This window comes from Notolepis coatsorum (genome assembly GCF_963971535.1).
Source record: "Notolepis coatsorum genome assembly, chromosome: 20".
NCBI classification, from domain to species: domain Eukaryota; kingdom Metazoa; phylum Chordata; class Actinopteri; order Aulopiformes; family Paralepididae; genus Notolepis; species Notolepis coatsorum.
Window position 1 is genome coordinate 29,222,942 of NC_140184.1, and position 16,702 is coordinate 29,239,643.

The window sequence follows — 16,702 nt, forward strand, 5'->3', positions numbered from 1 at the left end:
TTCAAGCACAGCAGAAGCCAGCCCACTTGCCCCTCGCAGTAGGCTTATAGGTAAATGCTCTACGCAAGGGACTAAACACGTTTCGCAATTATGCCACATCAATGTGGAACGCCCTACCCAAAGCTGTAAAGCTGTGAATCACTACCCACTTTCAAAACCACTATTTTTTTTTATCTACTTTTTCTCCCCATTTTTCTATTTTTTCTCCTGTCCCCAATTTCGTCCAATTCTACCCTCCCCTGTCTCGAACGTTGTTAGGCCATGCCTCCCACAAGCCGGCTGCAATGTGGACGAAGCCTTGCATCACGTGTCCCCTCTGGTACTCGAGGAGGCAGCCGTCGCATCTTTTCACCTGCACAGCGCAATCTCTCAGCGGCGAGGGTCTGCGTGGGAGGGACACGCCACCCTCGTCGCTTCCTGATTCTACTGCGCAGGCGCACCAACCGACCTGTAGGAGTCGCTGTCGACAACGTCCGATCCCCACCCACCAGCTTCCCACTCCCTAATACTGCCAATTTGTATTAGTATGAACGACCAGCCAAGCTGGTAGCAACGCAGAGAGCTGGGCTCGAACCCTGCATCTCCTGCGTTGGTGACGAGCGCCTTGCCCACTGCGCCACCTAGCCGCCCTTTCAAAACCACTCTCGAAAAACACCTACGGGAGACTGCAATTTGAAACTGGCCCCTGTAAATGTCCTAACCCAACCCCCTACAATGTACAGTAAATGACCAAGTATGGTTGTCAATATTCCAATGTACAGTTTTGCTTGTACAGTTGTACAGTGTCCCCCACCCACCCCTCCTACCCAACCTACCCAACCCCCCCACCCACCTCCAATGTACAGTTTATTTTTTATAAATCAACTCAGTAGATCATCCTCCATGTGTGTGTGGTCTTACAAAGTTTAAACAATTGGAAAGCATTAAACCGATCATCTGTCTAAACTAGGGGTGCACGATATAGATGTTTTGACCCCGATACCGATAACTTTATGCTCCTCAAGCCCGATACCGATACCGATAACCGATATTTATTGTATTATACATATTATAATTTTTTAAAATATATTATATTATTGGAGCTATTAATAACGTTATCGGGTTTATCGGGATGACGTCATAATTGCTGATATCGGCCCGATAATTATCGTGCATCCCTAGTCTAAACCTCGTAACTCTATTCGCCCGCAAATCTGTGTTTGTTTCTTTCATCTCCTGAAAAGTTAGTATAAAAGCAGGTATATTCAGACAGATATGGATAGGCCTATATATATATGCGGTATATAATAAATGTATACGGTAGGGATGGGCGTGAGTAATCGATTCGTAGCTATGAGAAAAATCGAAAAAAATTGAAAAATTAAAATTATATCTATATTTTTTTACATATCTTTTCACATGTATGTGTAAGATTATAACTGTTTGTTGGTTTCCTTAAACATATATACGTGAATGAAAAAAAAAATAAAAAAAAATAAAAAATTTATTTTTTTAAGTTTGTTTTCCCTTTTCGAGTAATACACGATCAATCGAGTATATGTAGCACTTGTGTCACTAACAGTAACAGCTGTTCGCCACGGGCACAGTTCTAGGTTCGAATGAGGAGAGGAGTAATATGTAAGGGATAATGTATAGCTACGAGGTCATTGTCGCAAAATAATTGACCGACACGTAGTTTAAAATACCGAGCCGCCTCGGCGAGGTGTTTTAAACGTCAGTGAAGGTCAATTATTTTGCGATGATGACCGAGTAAAGCTATACATTATCCCGCTTATTACATGGCTAACTTACTAACAATATACCTAATTCATTTGACAAATCGCAGTTCTGTGGCTCTGTCAGCCCAAATAAAGTGATTATTATTATCGCGGGCAGCCTCTGTTCTGGCTCCGCTGTAATCGTCACACACACTCCGCTGTCAGTGCAGCCGCGGCAGGTGTGTCTGATTTGCTGCACTGATGTGGGCTTGATTGCGAACAGCTGCGCACATCGGTCATTATTGTCCCACAGCGGTCATTATTGTGTAATAATGACTGCTGTCGGGGGGCTATTGACCAATCACAAGCAAGCATTTCGACGAATGTGAAAACGCCATGTAATAAGCACAATTAACAGAATAGTAGACCAGAGGCAGAGTTATAACAATAACCGGTGTTTTAATTAAAAGCGCGCTAGCTAAACAGTAATAATACATGCAGACGTAAAGTACAAGTAATGCTTTGAAGTATCCCTTTTAGGTTCTTTCAGTAACCTCTCCTTTCGGGAGGGTTAGTTCGATATCAAGGCCTAGGTCGATTGGATCAACACATTGGGGTTCATTCAGACGTCTCTGAGGTTATCATCGGTAAATCTATATCAGTTTATCAGGGAATGCAAATACCTTATTAGGTGAATTGGCCCTTTAAACCCTCTTTCTTTACAGGAAAACGATCAGGGATTCAGCTATAATCAATATGTCATCTAGAATGGTCTATTATGACATCACCACAAACGTTCTAGAAGTTTCAATGTTCTAGAATGGTCTATTATGACCGCACCCCAACCGTTCTTGAAGGTTCTATGTTCTAGAAGGTTCTATTATGACATCATATGGTGGTTAAGCATTTACCCTCTAATTCCCCCTTCGTATAGGAGAATATCCTTACACGTGGTGATGGGTGGTCTGGACTGCTCCAGGATGCTGGTTGAGACTTGCGGGTTTCAGTCGGTTGGTTAGTCCTGTCCGTCTGGTCGATGTTGCTGGTTCGGATGTCGAGGAGAAAAAAGCTGGCTGTGGGACCCGCCTGTTTTTATAGGAATCCAAGATGTTCCGGAACGTTCTATATGACATCATACGATGACATCACAAAGGTTCCAGAATCTTCTATCATGACATCATACGCTGGTTCTAGAATGTTTTACGTTCTAGAAAGTTCTTACCTAATAGCATTAACTATTTATGTCCCTATGATAGTTATGAATCTGAACCCTGGGTTACATATAGCATGCAATCAATCGATCTGGATTTTTCTTTAAAATGCCCATCCCTAGTATACGGTATACAGCACAGCACTATTGTACATGCTATCATACAGAGTTAGGCTATTATCGCGGGCAGCCTCTGTTCTGGCTCCGCTGTAATCGTCACACACACTCCGCTGTCAGTGCAGCCGCGGCAGGTGATGAGGTAGGTTGTTATGATTATTATGTGTCATGGTTTCGGCCTGTCAGTGCTCCTTCCTCTCTGTTCTCTTCCCACTTCTCCCGCTCTCATTATGGTCAAGTAGATGCAGCTGGTGTGTCAACGAGGCAGCTGATCTGAGGTCTGTGGGCAGAGTATATCAGGGTATATAGACCCGCCCCAGACGTGGAGAAGCTGTCAGATCGTAAACTCTCGTACCATGTTAGTCACGTTCTTATGCTCTTGTTCACTACTCTGATGCTTTAGTTGTTTGCCTGGATCTCTTGTTCATTGACCTTATCCTAACCTGTTTTCTCATCCTCTCTCCTAGCCTGCACGGCGAAGACCTGGAGACACTGACCTGCCGGCTAAGACCTGGAGACACTGGCCTGGCTGCGTGTAGTCTTTTACCAACCCACTTTCAGTTCCGCGTTCGGGTTCGCAATCTGATTGGCCACTGACGTTTCTCTCCGCGCCAATCGCGTTACGCCTAGTTCTGCCTCTAACAGCCTGCTAGCTAGCTAACGCCTAGTTCTATCACTGGTTAAGCTTGGCGACTCTTTCGAAGTTGGTTAAGGTTAGAGTTTGGAATCAGGGCTGGTGGTCTATCGCCAGGGAGCGAAATTAACTTTTTGACTCACCGGCCAGTGGCGGGTAGATGGGAAGAATCTACCCGCCAAGCATATTTCTTACCTGCCAACTTTTTTTTGATTAAAAAAAATAATTATTATTTTATATATTTTTTTTAATAAAATATATATATTATATAATCATACTTGTAGTTGTATTATCTGCGAGACATTGCCGCCTCGCTGTCTGCAAACAGCTCCACTGTCTGTGTGTATACTCGAGTGGCCTCCAGCTCCAGCAAGGATTCTCCGGCGCTGCAGCTGGACCCTAAACTCTACATTCAGCATGAAAGGATTCTCCTGCGCTGCAGCTGGACCCTATTCAGCAGCCCTCATGCGATGTAAGCCAGGGGCTCGAATACACATGTTGTAGGACATTGATGTCAGGAGCTATCTATAGCTACTGCTGGATGGCGTTGGGACAACGCCTCTGAACTATTTAGTTTACTGGGACATTTCGTAGTGACTAGTGAGCTAACGTGGGCTAACATGAGCTACCTAGCCAACGGAGGTATTATGCACTGGACACTTGCTGGAGCAGTTGTTGATGTCGGGAGCTATCAGTAGCTAGCCGGCTGGATAACGTTACACAATGCCTCATGTATTAAACTAAAAGTGAATAGTTGACTGGGTCATTTTGTAACAGTAGCTAACATTAGCTCACGGAGGTCCCTCTGACTAGACTAACGTAACGGTGACTGTCCGAGGTAGGCCTGCCGCGATAAGCAATAAATCGATTAATTGCCGCGATAATTAAAATTAATGCAATGATTTTGACGGGCGCGATTAATTGCTATTTGCGCATTTGTTTTAATGAGGCGGAACCAGTGCCCCTTGTCAGTCACTGTCCGTGTTGGGAGGCGGGCCGCTGGCTTTACTACAGAGCACAGCACAGGAGCTCCGTGGGGCAACGCCACATAGCTTAACTACATTTCTCAATAGTGTTGCTCCTTTTAACCAAGTAGCGTTATTTATAGTGTAACGTTAGCTATTTTTAGACCCAAGTAGTTACTCGCTACTGCCCGGAGAAACTGGACTGCTAAATAAAGATGAAAAATCGAGTGTTGATTCTCATTCAATGCTAACAACATTAGCTAAATAGCTAACAAACGAAATACAACGTATAGCATAGCTACAACACAGAATAACGTTAATACAATTACATGCATCATTGTTTACAATGAACGGGTGGGGCTAGTCAAAGGACTGGACACGGGGACAAGTTAAACATGAATTAATTTATTATAACGTAGTAGGTAGTTTCGAGTCGTGCTGCAGTGCCTACGCACCACAGCTATTCTATTATATACTGCTTTGACGCTTCCTCCTCATCGTTGATTGCCTGTAGTAGCTGCATCTAACGTTAGTAGCTAACGTTAAAACTAACCTAAAGTTAGTTGTTCACCAACAATCTCAATATTTGTTTTATCATTAGCTCAAAAACACAGAACCGGACGAGACAAGTTGTCGGCTCATAGGTTCTGCTAGGATAATCACAACAATACTTCCGGTCCGGTCGGTGGGCTTCAAAATAAAAGTCTAAAACACCGGAAAAGACAGAGCGGTGGGCTTCAAAATAAAAGTTTTGGGAAATAAATTTTTTTTTAAAAATTCTCTAACCGGTCGCAATAATATCGCTTATCGCAATATTTTCGGGGGCAATTAATCGCCCAGCAAAATGTGTTATCGTGGCAGGCCTAGTCCGAGGCAATAGCCTCTGTTTACATGCAGCATACAGAAACAGGTGCGGGAGGGGTAGGAGGAGAAGTGCGCGGTGCGCTGCATGTCTGTGCTGGATCATGATTTTCGGTTTTCACATGACTATTTGATTGCCCGCCACACGGCGGGCAGACCTCTCAGTGGGAGTCGCCAAACGTAAAAACTGACCGCCAATGGCGCTTGGCGGGCTCTAGTTTCGCCCCCTGTCTATCGCCCTGCTCTAAGACAAACTCTAACCATAACCAACTTCAAAAGAGTCACCAAGCTTAACCAGTGATAGAACTAGGCGTAACGCGATTGCCGCTGAGAGAAACGTCAGTGGCCAATCAGATCGCGGAAAACTGAAAGTGGGTTGGTAAAAGACTACACACGGCCTGGCTCACAAAGAACTGCTCTGACCTATGCCCGGTTGACGACACCTGCCCCTGCTCTGACCCCGTCTGTCTGACTCTCCTGCCCCCGTAGATACCCTGGACATTACGAGAAACAACCCTGTGTACAGACCCATGCCTGGACTTTGACCATCCCATTAAATACACCCATATTGGGTTTTATCCAATTCTGCCTACCGTCACTCCTTGTCTGCATTATGGGTTCAATTACACAACCGTGATATTATGATTACTATGATTACAGTGTAGGGCAGTTGTAGACAGTGAAAGCAGTAGGTACCGGTAGGTATAAATTAGGGATGCACGATAATTATCGGGCCGATAATTATCGGGCCGATATCAGCAATTATGACGTCATCCCGATAAACCCGATAACGTTATTGATAGCTCCGATAATATATAATACATTTTTTGGTTAAAAGAAATCCGTTGTGGGTGGATTGGGTTGAAGGGCGCTTGTTTTTATTATAGCCTCCTCCCGTTTTGCCAGTACTGTATTACGACTGATAGCGTGTGGTTTAGGAAGAGGGAGTTTTTCACAAATCCAGCGCTCCCTTTCTTGGCTGTGACGTAGTCAGGTGACATTCAGACTGACTGAGCCGGCAAGATAGTAAAAAAAGATGGCGGCGTCGTCGGACTTTTTCAAAGTTTCAGAGGAAAACAGTTTGCTTGCTATTTTATTTTTAATTTTTTTTATCTTTTTCCCCCTCCATTTTCCTCAGATTTTCTCCCATCCCAATGTTAGTTGTATGCCAATTCCCAAACCCCTTCCTGGTCGCTGCGCACTTACCCCCCCACAGTCAAATCATCTGGGAGAGTGGAGGCTATCACGTGCTTCCTCCGACACACGTCCAGCCAATCAACCGCTTCTTTTCACCTGGCAGCGCGGATCCTCCCCGAGAGGGCGTAGCGTGTGGAAGGATCACACTATCCCACTCAGGTCCTATCCGCGCTTAGCAGGCGCCCCGACCGAACTGTAGGAGTCGCTGTTTACAACGACCCAGACCCACCCCGCCAGCTTCTCCCACCCTCTAATACAGCCAATTGTATTAGTGTGAACGGCCAGCCAAGCTGGTGATAACCCCGGAGCTGTGAGCTGGATTCGAACAGGCGAATCCAGCTCACAGCTCCGGGGTTGGTGACGAACGCAATCTCCGCTACGCCACCTAACCGCTTTGCTTGCCATTTGTAACAAATGCAGAAGTTCCACGAGGAGGAAAAGGGGCAACAAGCGATAACACATCCAACATAATAAGTCACCTGAAACATCACCACCGCTACGATGGTGTATTAAAATCCGACAACGCCGAGCAGCTAAAGGCTAATGCAACGCGGCATAAGCTAATCCAAAACCAGCTGCTGGCGGGAGGTGGGACATTTACCGAGGACCAGCACAAAGTGTGGATATTATGATTTAAAAAGTCTATCTGTCCAGGACGATGACAACATTATTGCAGGTAAGCAGGCAGCCTAGCCGTTTCTAACTACTAACGTTATCACGCTAGCTTGGATGCTAACTAACGTAATTACGCTTGTCATGGTTCATGGTGAGCTGTTTGTGTTATAACGAGACAGCAAATGAATGAATGAAAACTTTATTTAACAGATTGCAGAATGGGTACAGTACAGTACAGCTCAATACATACAATTGTTAAGGGGATGCAGACCAGAGAAAGACTTTCGTCTTGTTTACATCAGGGTCCCCCATTTACAATTCATCATAACATAATGACATACAGATAGACAGTACTGCCTACATCTATACATGACATACCAGATTTGCAAATACAGTACTGTTTGTGATACGAAAAGAGTCCAGAAAAGAGGGTATATACATTTGACGTATTATTATTGTATTGTGATATGTTTTGTTTCATGTTGAATTTTTTTTTTTCTTTTTTTTTTAATGTGATCAAAATATTTTTTTAATAATACAATAAATATCGGTTATCGATATCGGTTATCGGCTTGAGGAGCATAAAGTTATCGGTATCGGTGTCAAAAAATCAATATCGTGCATCCCTAGTATAAATTGAGTATAGGCAACAGAGTTCAATGTTTACAGTATAGGTAACAGAGCCTACTGTACCTAGGGTAGGCCAGGGGTTCTCAAACTTTTTTATACCACGGCACGACCTCATTTTATTTAGGATTTTTTTTTTTACTTGATCATGCATATTTATTAGAAGATTTTATTACAGCACTATGTTATCAATACACATTTATAAAATGAGGCATATTTTGCCAAAATATGTTGCCAGAACATTAAAAAGTTTTTATAAACAAATTGATTATTATTTTAATTATTATTACTAAGCCAATGCGCTGTTACCTACCCACGACCCCACTTTGGGTCATGACCTGTAGTTTGAGAACCGCTGGTATAGGCAATGGAGTTCAGAGTTTATATGGTATTGGGGGGGGGGGGGGGGGGGAGGGGTTGTCATCGTGATACAGAGTTCAGGGAGATGAAAGCTGAGGGAAAGAAGATCGTTTTTGATGAGGGCCCGGCCACAACCGTTGTGTTGTCTGCAAACTTTATAATGGGGACACCGGTTTTCAGGGTGAGGGTGGGGTCTCACCCTGGGGTCTGTTAGTTAGGAAGTCATGTATCCAGTTGCAGACAGAGGGGTTAATGTTGAGGTCCCTGGTTTCCACAAGGTCACCAAGTTTGGAAGTTTGGAGATGAGTTTGAAGGGGATGATGGTGTTGAACGCTGAGCTGAAGTCGATGAATAGCATTGTCACATGGGTGTTGCTCTCATCCAGGTGGGAGAGGACGGAATGTAGCGCTGAGGAGATTAGCGTCCTCTGTGCTCCTGTTCTCACGGTAGGCGATTTTGGTGTCAGTCCAGTGAGGGTGAAAGGTCAGATCTGAGGTGAGCCAGGACCAGCCTCTCAAAGCACTTCATAATGATGAGGGTAAGTGCAACAGGGTGGAAGTCATTGAGGCTCGTGGCAGAGGAGTGTTTCAGAACTGGCACGATGGAGGTGGTTTTAAAGCACACTGGGACAACTGCCTGGGCTAGTGACAGGTTGAAGATGTCAGTTAAGACCTCGGTCAGCTGCTCAGTGCAGTTCCTGAACACTCTGCCGGGGATGCCATCAGGGCCAGCTGCCTTATGTGCATTAGTCTTGCTCAGTGTGCGGTACACAGTACACATTGGTGGGGGAGAGAGTGAGGGGTTGGAGGTTAGCAGGGAGAGCGAGGGCAGTTGTTGGTGGGTTGAGATGTTGGTGGGTTTATAGTCTGTGATGGCCTGGATTCCCTGACACATGTGTTTGGGGTTGGAGTTGAGTTTTTGTGCATTAATGCAATAAACTGCCACATGATAGACCTATCTACTATGACTATGAGAAGTTATTTGTTACCAATTACCATGCCAAATTTATTAACTTAATTTAAGCTGCTGGAGGAGGAAGCACGGCCTATGATGTGAACAAATAACATGAGAAAACAAAACATAATTACTGGCTATAAAGCTCTTACCTCCAGGCCATATTGTGTCATAAAACGTTATTTAAATCTATCATTTCTAGGACATAGATTTCTTTGCAGCACATTAGGCAGTAGGCAATGTTTTGGGGACAAGGACCACTATCTAAGCGTGCCCTGGCTGGTTCCCAGCTATACGCTATGCTTTGCTTGCTTCATATCACAGCCAGACAAATTAACACACAAATGTATTTTTGATTTCTCGGGCAACGGTATGTCATGTCACTCAGAAGCATTTAATATTACCTAAACATAAAATCTGGGCCACTTATTTGTCAAACGCTTACCCTGAAGTTGTCGAAATGGTCCAACTTCTCAAAATGTTAATGGCGAGTCTGTCTGCTTACTGGGCACTGCCACGATGAATAGAAAGCGATTTGGAGTGAAGATAACACATTTACATTCTAATCAAGATGTCAGCCCGAAGTAAACAGACAGACAATGACATTTTGAGATGTCGGACCATTTCAACAACTTCAGAGAGACTGGACCAAAAGATTAAAGGTTTTACTAAAAGATGTGTATGAATTGCGACTGTCGAGGGGAGGGGGGCCCAAAGACATAATAAGAGAGAGAGAAACTACCAATGACAACAGAGACACTCCAATGTACAGTTTCTACGTCAAATGTATATACTCTCTTTTCTGGACTCTTTTCGTATCACAAACAGTACTGTATTTGCAAATCTGGTATGTCATAAATGTATAGATGTAGCAGTACTGTCTATCTGTATGTCATGTATGTCATATATGTTATGATGAATTGAAAATGGGGGACCCTGATGTAAACAAGACGAAAGTCTTTCTCTGGTCTGCATCCCCTTAACAATTGTATGTATTGTGAGCTGTACTGTACTGTACCCATTCTGCAATCTGTTAATAAAGTTTTCAATCAATCAATCAATCAATCAAACACACTCACTGGCAATAACAATACCACTGACTTGGTGGTGCAGTATCTTGCCAACGCACACGCACACACACCTCTAAGAAACAGAGCGTTATATACTTTATCAAGAGATCTAGCTAGATAAGGCACAAACTAGGGCTGGGCAATATGGTAATAAATATTGCATCACAATATTTTTCAGTTTGACATGTTCCTCCTCATAGGATTTATGTGCAGACACTGGCACTGGTGTGTTAAGAGTCGTAATGGCTGACATTGCTGAAACTAGCCTATAGGTAGACAGATTAAAGTAGTGATATAAAAAAAAAAGCACTGAAAGAGGATTTGCTCCAATCATATCTCTAAATAGTAACCATACCTGGGAATATTATTTGTCTGTATTTATTTATGTATCTATGTTGTATGTATGTAAGTAGGTAGGTATGTAAGCCTATCAATGTTATATGTATTGTTTTGTTGTTTGTAGGGCTGTCTTAAATGCTTCGAAGCTTCGAACGTTCGATTCGATGGCACAAGCTTCGAACATAAAAAAAAATCGAAGTTTAAAAAAAAAAAAAAAAAAACATTAATTTTTTTTTCAATTTTTTTTTTTCAAATTTTTTTTTTTACTTTGATTTGTGTGTGTGTAGGTGTGTGTGTGTGTGTGTGTGTGTGTGTGTGTGTGTGTGTGTGTGTGTGTGTGTGTGTGTGTGTGTGTGTGTGTGTGTGTGTGTGTGTGTGTGTGAACTACCCATCCCAGTTAGGACAGCCGAATCCCGTCCAATCTTTCGCCGTCGACTAAAGACTCACTTCTTCAACCATTATCTGAAATGATAAAAAAAAAATAAAAAAATCTAACCGTGACTAACCTTACTGTCATGCACTTGTCCTAATAAACTAACCTACACTGTAACACGCAACACTTTGATGAACATTGTTACTCAGCTGATAGAGTTGTACCCTTCTTGCTGTCTTGTCGTACAGAACTTGTAAGTCGCTTTGGATAAAAGCATCAGCTAAATGACTAAATGTAAGTGTGTGTGTGTGTGTGTGTGTGTGTGTGTGTGTGTGTGTGTGTGTGTGTGTGTGTGTGTGTGTGTGTGTGTGTGTGTGTGTGTGTGTGTGTGTAGGTGTGTGTGTGTGTGTGTGTGTGTGTGTGTGTGTGTGTGTGTGTGTGTAGGTGTGTGTGTGTGTGTGTGCGCGCACCTTGTAGAATTCCACACATAAGAAAGAAAGATACTGGGATGAATAAACAAAATAGGAAATAAAATGTAGAAATGCATGCAATACATAAATAAATATGAATCTCCATATATGAAATATAACATTTAGATAAGGTGCTACTGAGATGTTTTGGTGAGTTCTTTGTTTTTTTGTGGAAGTTGCCCTTCTTAAAAATGCATGAACATTCACTGATAATTGGTCTGTAGTGGAGTCTACAAGGTCTACATTGCCGGACCATGTAGAATCCGGACCTTGTAGACTGACATAATTCTGTGCATAGTTTAGTCTACACAGGCCATATTTCAAATAATCAAAATCTTACTTCATTCATCTTAAACATTCTTGATTTGGGGGATTGGTAGTACTAGTTCCCATGAAATCTGAAGTTGTTCAAACGACAACAGCGATCCACCTTGAATTAAATCACACAGCCGAGTGAAACCTTGTTGGATGCGTCAGTCACGAAAGGGGCTACTTAATTAATTAATCCAACCCATTTTATTTATAGAGCACATTTAAAAACAACAACGTTTACGAAAAAATATAAAAAAAAATATATAAAAAATATATTTTTTTTTTTATTTTTTTTTTGAAGCTTCGAATTAAAATCGAAGCTCGGCCCCGAAGCTTCGATTGCCAAAAACAGCTTCGAAGGTCAGCCCTAGTTGTTTGCCTCTGTTTGTGTTGTGATCAGGCTCCCTCCAAAAGCTTTAAATAGCTTCTTGGGAGACCTGGCACTTGGCACACTACATAATTCCGATGATGATGGTATTCATTGTATTGTATCGCGTGTGTGTGCGTGTGCGTGTGCGTGTGCGTGTGTGTGTGTGTGTGTGTGTGTGTGTGAATAAATTAAAATTAAAATGCAAATATCTGGCATTTTGAGATAATCTGCAACGGCCAATGACCACACCCCGCATGGCCGATTTAAACAAAATGCATGTATGGAGGGTATCATTTGATTAATTCCAGTCTTTCAGTGAAAATGTTTGATTACTAGTTGGCAAATGTAGGCTAATATTTGCAAGTGCAAACCTAGCTGTTATCAACCAGCTAAGCTATAGCTAGCAAATATAGCTAACATTTGACAACTTTATGTCGCAGCAATGTTGTGTCTCATTTGTTATTATTAAATTGTTGTATTTTATCAGATGAAAAAAAAAATTATATCTGCCATCAGCTGCCCTGTTCTCTAAATATCGGTATGGGCATCCAGTCCACCATTGAAAAACCCATATTGGTCGACCACTACTCAAAAGCAAACATCTTCCAGTACTTCCTGGCATCATAATGCAGGCTATCGAATCATTTATAATGACTGTAAATGGTTTAGCTGCCTGCAACTGAAAGCAGGGCTGGGTTTTGATAGTCTATCAGTGAGCTGGATGCAATCCTACCTTGAGGGGAGGGAACAGATGGTGGAGGTAAACGGTACCCTATCCCCCCCCCTCACAGTGAGCTGTGGTGTTCCACAAGGAAGCATACTAGGACCGCTACTGTTCTTAATTTATGCAAATGACATGTCGTCAGCTTGTGACTGCAACTTGTTCCTGTTTGCGGACGACTCAGCCCTGCTGGTCTCTGACAAGAACAAGTTACAGGTTGAAAAAACCCTCAGCTCGGAACTAGGCAGAATCTGCATATGGCTCGCTGATAACAAACTATCATTACACATGGGCAAAACAGAGTCCATTCTCTTCGGTTCAAATAACAAACTCAGCAAGACCGACGGCTTCTCAGTTACAGTGGGTGACAATATTGTCACAAGGAAAGATGAAATTACCTACCTGGGTTCCATCCTAGAGGCTAATCTCTCCTGTGACAAAATGGCATCCAATGTAATAAAAAAAGTCAACCAACGAACTCGATTCTTGTATTGGATCTCCTCTCTGGTAAACAAGAATACCCTGAAGACTCTGGCAGGAGCACTCATTCAGGGGTACTACGACTATGCTTGCACCTCATGGTACCAAAGCACCTCAAAGGCGCTAAAAACAAAATTACAAACATCTCAAAACAAACTGGTCAGACTACTGCTTGACCTTACTCCTAGAACCCACCTCACCCCTGCCCACTTTGACAACCTAGGATGGCTTAGAGTAGACGACAGAGTACAGCAACTTGCAATGGGCCTGGTCTACAAGATACACTACACGACCAAGGTACCCATGTACATGTCAAAATACTTCCCAAAGGTCAGTGAATACCACGATCACAACACCAGAGGGAGCTCCACAAATCATGTTAAACCCAGATTCGGCTCAAATAAGGGACTAAACACGTTTCGCAATTATGCCACATCAATGTGGAACGCCCTACCCAAAGCTGTAAAGGAATGTGGATCACTACCCACTTTCAAAACCTCTCTCAAGGGACACCTACGGGAGACTGCAATTCAAAACTGGCCCCTGTAAATATCCTAAACCAACCCCCTCCAATGTACAGTCATTTTCCTAGTATGGTTTTGTCAATAGTCCAATGTACAATTTTGCTTGTTTGTACAGTGTCTCCCCCCCCCCCCCCCTCAATTGTACAGTTTTGCTTGTTTATACAGTGTTTCTCTCCCCCCCCCCCAACCACCTCCAATGTAAATTACCCAGTATGGTTGTCAATATCCCAATGTACCCCACCCCCCCCCACCCAACCTCCTCCAATGTACAGTTTCTATGTCAAATGTATATACTCCCTTTTCTTGACTCCTTCTGTATCACAAACAGTACTGTATTTGCAAATCTGGTATGTCATAAATGTATAGATGTAGCAGTACTGACTATCTGTATGTCAAGTATGTCATATATGTCCTGATGAATTGAAAATGGGGGACCCTGATGTAAACAAGACGAAAGTCTTTCTCTGGTCTGCATCCCCTTAACAATTGTGTGTATTGAGCTGTACTGTATTGTACCCATTCTGCAATCTGTTAATAAAGTTTTCAATCAATTCAATCAATCAAGTAACATGTAGTAATCTGATTATTACAAACAACTGGTAGGCTAACTGTAATCTGACCACAACTTGTTGTATTACTATTAGAAGCAGGGGTGTAAAAAGCACCCAGAAATGATACTTAAGTGAAAGTATGGTTACCGTCTCAAAATCTTACTCAAGTAAAAGTCAGAGTATCTGGCTAAAAACACACTTGAGTAAAAATCAAAAAGTTTCTACTTTTAAATGTACTTAAGTACTAAATAGTAAAAAGTAAAACCTTTTTTTTTATTCCGGGGCAATGAAATGTTCCGTTTCGTCCTCTTCATCACTCGTACTATGTGGCCATCTTCTGTAGCTTGTCACTCTGACTGTCTATTCTTCTGATAGCAGGTGTTTAATCAAAGATCCCCGCTTTCTAGTCTTGCACAAGGACCAATCAGCATGGGTATGGGCGGGTTCATTTTCTATAGATGGGGATTTGTTTTTAAATAAAGAGCGGCCGCAGGATTAATAACGTTAACGTTAGTTCGGCCAGAGAAACAAATATACTAATTAAAATGGTTGGACCTGCGAGATTTGTACTTTGTAGGTCTGTATTTTAAATGTAAGGAGTAAAAAGTATGTTTTTTTTCTCTGAAATGTAATTGAGTGAAAGTACAAGTATACAAACCTAATAATACTTGAGTAAAGTACAAATCCCCCAAAAACAGTACTTAAGTATTGTAACAAAGTACACTTACTCAAGTACTTTACACCCCTACTAATAAGTATATTCGAAGGTAAAAAGGCAAGAAATATAATTTTATATTTAAAAGGAAATTGAACAGATAACATTATAGAAATTTCAATACATTTAGAATAACATCAAATTAGAATACATGTTCTGTATAGCTTCACATTTGGATGGGGAAATAATTCAAACGTAATCAGATTGTTGGTGTACTGCGGTGAATAACTGATTTGAAAACAAATTAGTAAATCATAAAGCACCTCCTAATCCTGCCTCCACAGCCTGAATTGAAAGAAAACAGAGAAACCTGCCGTTTGCCTAAAATGTCTGAGATGGCGGTAATCGAATAGGTATGAATAGGCTCAAACCAACATCTAAACGAGCCAAACAAAATAGTTATTATGGGCCAGTAAACAGAAATGACAAATAGTCTACCCAAATTCCACCACATAGAGGCGCCATTTACCAAGGCATTGGCTCTTATTTGTCAATACAATTAGATGTGTTTTGTGCCTTAATGCAATAAACTGCCACACATAAACCAGTGAGAGAAGTGTGAACGAACGAATAATTCTGAACGTCAATTTAGGTAACGTAATGCTAGCGAGCGAGTCATTAAGCAGCTGGAGGAGGGAGCTAGCTAGGTATATGAACACATTTACAGTGTAAAAACAAAAGATAATTGTGAGAAAAGAAAACTTACCTCCAGGCCACATTGCGTCATACAACTCTATTTAAATATATGTCTGGGGCATAGACCTTCTTGCAGCACACAGTGTAGCTTAACCCAACATGCACACAAAAGTGACATGTATCCCCCAGTAGGCAAGTTTTGGGGACAAGGACCCCTGTCTGGGCATGCCCCAACGTATTCCGTGGGATCTCCCACTACGCGTCACTACGCAGTTTGCTCTTCATAAATAAACAAACGTAATGACCTTCTCATGCAAAAAATAATAATAATTTGAAAAACATCAGTGTCACACTAAACACAAATGGTACCAAACAGTACCAAAAAGTGGTTATTTGGCTCACAGGGAATCATGGAGAACGCACCCTGGTTCTTTATGATGAGGGGACATATTATGAATGAATTTGTTTGACAGAATAAAATGTATTTTATTTTGACATAATTGTGTAGGCTACTCCTTGCTATGGGCCATGATTTGAAGAACAACATTTTAATTATATCTATATCCACTAGACCAGCAGTCCCGGCGCCATGGGCGGGCATTAGGGGGCCGGGCCCGCCCACTGAGTCAGCTGTGCCCACCCTGGTAAAAAAAAAAAAAAACGTTTTTTTTTTTTTTTTTTTTTAATCAAAGTCAACTATCCAAATCCTTAGTCGGGGACATCCCTAGTGGGCACTGATGTCAACAACAACACTACTGAAGCTAGCACGGCATTCTGTGAGAATTCGTTTTCTACCCTCAAGAACGTCTTTACAGAACATCGCCTTAGTATGCTTCATCGACGCAACTAAGGCCAATTTAATTCAGTTTTAGAAGGACTTAACAAAAAAGTTCAGGAATGAGTG